This window comes from Notothenia coriiceps, unplaced genomic scaffold, assembly GCF_000735185.1.
Source record: "Notothenia coriiceps isolate Sejong01 unplaced genomic scaffold, NC01 NC01_scaffold00034923, whole genome shotgun sequence".
Classification (NCBI taxonomy): domain Eukaryota; kingdom Metazoa; phylum Chordata; class Actinopteri; order Perciformes; family Nototheniidae; genus Notothenia; species Notothenia coriiceps.
Window position 1 is genome coordinate 55058 of NW_011367624.1, and position 3463 is coordinate 58520.

Below are 3463 nucleotides of genomic sequence, written 5' to 3' on the forward strand. Positions count from 1 at the left end.
AACCCCCCCCCCCTGTCAAAAAAAGAAACACAGGAGAGATCCACAGTCTTTTCCCTCTACCTCCACAATGAATGGCTCGTTGTCACTCCAGCACCTAGGCTGAATACAGAGCAAGTAAGTGGGAGAGAGGATGGGGGCTGTGGTGATGGGGACATGGTGGTGGGGGGTGCTAAACTTCTAGTTAAGCTGACCGGAGTAAAGTGGGGGGAGGTCTCGAGCACTCATGGGCTACGGCCAAGCTTTCTCTCTCCCTCACTCTTTCTCCCAACAGATTAAAGCGGGGGGACCCAAAAAGAAGTGAGGAGCCCACAACTGAGGAGCCTGCACGCCTTCCATCAGACTCCCCTACCTCCCCCCTCCACTCTTTCTCCCCGTCTCTCTTATTTCTTCCGTTTGTTTTCAGAGGCAGCTGCTGCAACTCTGCAGACCACCAACAACTTCCCTTTCAGCGGCACTTGACTCTTCCAAATCCTTGTCCGTCTCTATACCCTGACATTGCCAATGCTCCCCCCCCCACCACCACCACCACCCTCTGCCGTGTCACACCGAGAGGCCGGCGGAGCCAAAGCCCACCTCCTCCGCCTCGTATGCGACATGTTCACAGAGTTACACCCTTTCAAATTCAAGCGCTTCCCTCCTGAGCCTCTGTTTTGTCGCACACACATTGTTATGCCTGTTAGCCATCATATGGCTACCCAAAACAAAAAGAAGAAGTGAGTGTGAGAGAAAAAGGTAAAAGTGCATCCGCTATAGAGCTGTGAGCAAAAACATCACTCGTGCAGCAGAACGAGACTCGTCGTCAATTCTCTGACAGGATTTGGTGCTGGTAATGTCAACAGTTGACAAGCAACTGGCGCCTGGCCTAATGGGTGTTTGATAGCCGGGGACAATGGCCGCTACCGCTTGAGCGGAGGCCCTCCAGTTAGGTTTAACACAAGACGAGCAACGCAGACAGGATGCTATTCATTTGTCTATCAATTCAGAGGATTAGAATCTCACAGGGGATCCAATGAAGGAATCATTACCATATACTATTCAGTGTGCTCAGAGGAAGTACTGAAGGCAATGAAAACAAGTGCCCGCACCAAACAGTCAAACATCTTGACATGTAAAATGTACAGCCCAGTATATAGATATTTTACAGGGATAAAAGGCTTTTAAAATGACTTCTGTCTAACAAAATAGTAGATTAACCATCGTCTGGCAAATAACAGTTGTCAACATTATCTTTTCTTGGGTTATGGGTCCAAACCAGATCAGACCACATTTCATCAGTCAAACAAACAAGTAGCTTATGCAACCTACATTCAACACCACACAAACGCACACAAGCACCAAGGTACACAAGAAAAAGTCAGGCAACCCCTTAATCACTCATATATATATATATATATAGATCCTTAAGAGGATGCTCCTTCTGGCTTTCGTTTTTAGTTCTGAAAGTTACAGCATTGGATACCCAATTGTACAAAGGTATCGCACATATTGATCTTCAGGACAAAGTAGTCTTTGAACTGGCCTCTATAAACAAACATACTTAAGTTTAAGCCAAGTGGCCTGAATCAGAGCTTGTAAAAAACAAAACTTAGTTTTCCTCGCGACATGAATGCGTGTAGAGGCTGCAGCTGGCTGTTTGTGGAGGGGGAAGGATTTGTTTCATTACTTAATTACCCTATTATTTGAGGTCATTTAACTCTAATTAGAGAAGCACAGATGCTGCTGCTGATAACAACACCAACTTGTTTAAATTCTCACTTGTTTCTTGATGCTATCTACAATACAGAACGGCCAGTGTGAGAGAGAAACAATGTGGACAAAGTGTATGTTCGCTACATGTTGAAAACCACTGAGGCCTTTTGATGTTAAAGAGCCTGAACTGTTCTTATTTGGACTCTTTAATTTACCTTCACGTCCACCGACTGCGTACAAGCATGGATTTACTACCCGTTTTAAATATGGGGCAAATATTTCCAGAAAGACTCTACTGACAATGATATTCTGTCATTCAGATGTACATTCAAAAACAATGACAGATTGTCCGTTTCAGAGGGTTGCATAAACTGTTGGACGCAGGGAGGGCTACAGCTAACAATTATTAATCCTACAACTGTTTTCTCAGTTAAGAAGTTAAGCGGCGGGTTCAAAGTTTAATTTTCAGGTTTTCACAGCGATACGTTTGGATATTGCTTTTATCTCTCCATAAATTGCCTGTGCTATTGGCCTTAAAGAACTCATTAAAGGATTCATTGAATATTAAAAATAGTTGATTCATCTTTTGAGCTGTAGATCCTGTAGAGTTTCCCCTGTAAACCACGAAAAGCCAACATTAAAAAGGAAAAGAGCAGAAAGACTAACATAAAAAGATCACTGATAAGGTCGGGAAGAATTTCCTCAAGGCTTTCCTGTCAACCACCGAGCACATCCCAACATCAATTACAGGTTAACCTGGGGCAAAACACACACATCGATCAAACAAGCCATCACTAAACATACAACACATGCATCAATCAAAGGGAGATTGAGTAATAAAATAAAATATTTAAAAGCTAAGAAGGCTTCCCTTACCTGATCCTTTTTAAACTCCAGCTCTGACAAAGCAATATACAGCCTGATGACCGTAACAAATATGCAGTCATTTTAAGATTAATGGAGCCCAGGGGCCGTATTCACAAAGGATTTTAGGGCTAAAAGTAGCTCCTAACTGGCGAATTTAGGAGAAACTCCTAAGCATAATGGGCGTGTCAGTCTTAAATTTAGGACTCCTAATTTTATTCACTAAGAGCAATTCACAAAGTATTTTAAGCCTAAAAGTAGCACCTAAGTCTGGGAGAGCTTAAAAGTCCTCGAGAGGACTCCTAACTCAGTAAGACCTATTCACAAAGAATCTGAAAATGGCTGAGAGACGAAATGTTTTGGAGACAATGGAAGACTGTGAATTGATCAAGAGATATAGGCTAAATCGTGAGGGTATCAAACTTGTTGTGGAATTAGTGCGGGATGCAATAACATCCCCGACTAACAGGAATAACCCGATTAGTCCGGAAATAAAATGTTTGGCAACACTACGATATTTAGCAACAGGGAAAATGCAACTTTGCAATGCCGACGATTTAGGAATATCGCAACCATCAGTCAGCTGTGCCATAAACCAAACCATCAACGCGCTCTCTAGACCACATATCATCCAACAGTTTATCCGGTTTCCTTTGGACAATCAACAACTACACAGGATCAAAGCCAACTTCATGGCAATTGCAGGTATGCCCGGTGTGGTCGGTGCTATTGACGGGACGCACATAAAAATAATTGCGCCATCAAAAGATGAGGACGTGTTCGTCAATAGAAAGAAAGTACATTCCATCAACACGCAGATTGTTTTCATTCATCATGATAGGGGGACTTGAAAGGCGGTATGGGCTGTTATTGAAAGTGTTTAAGTGCTGGAAATATGCTCATTGGATAT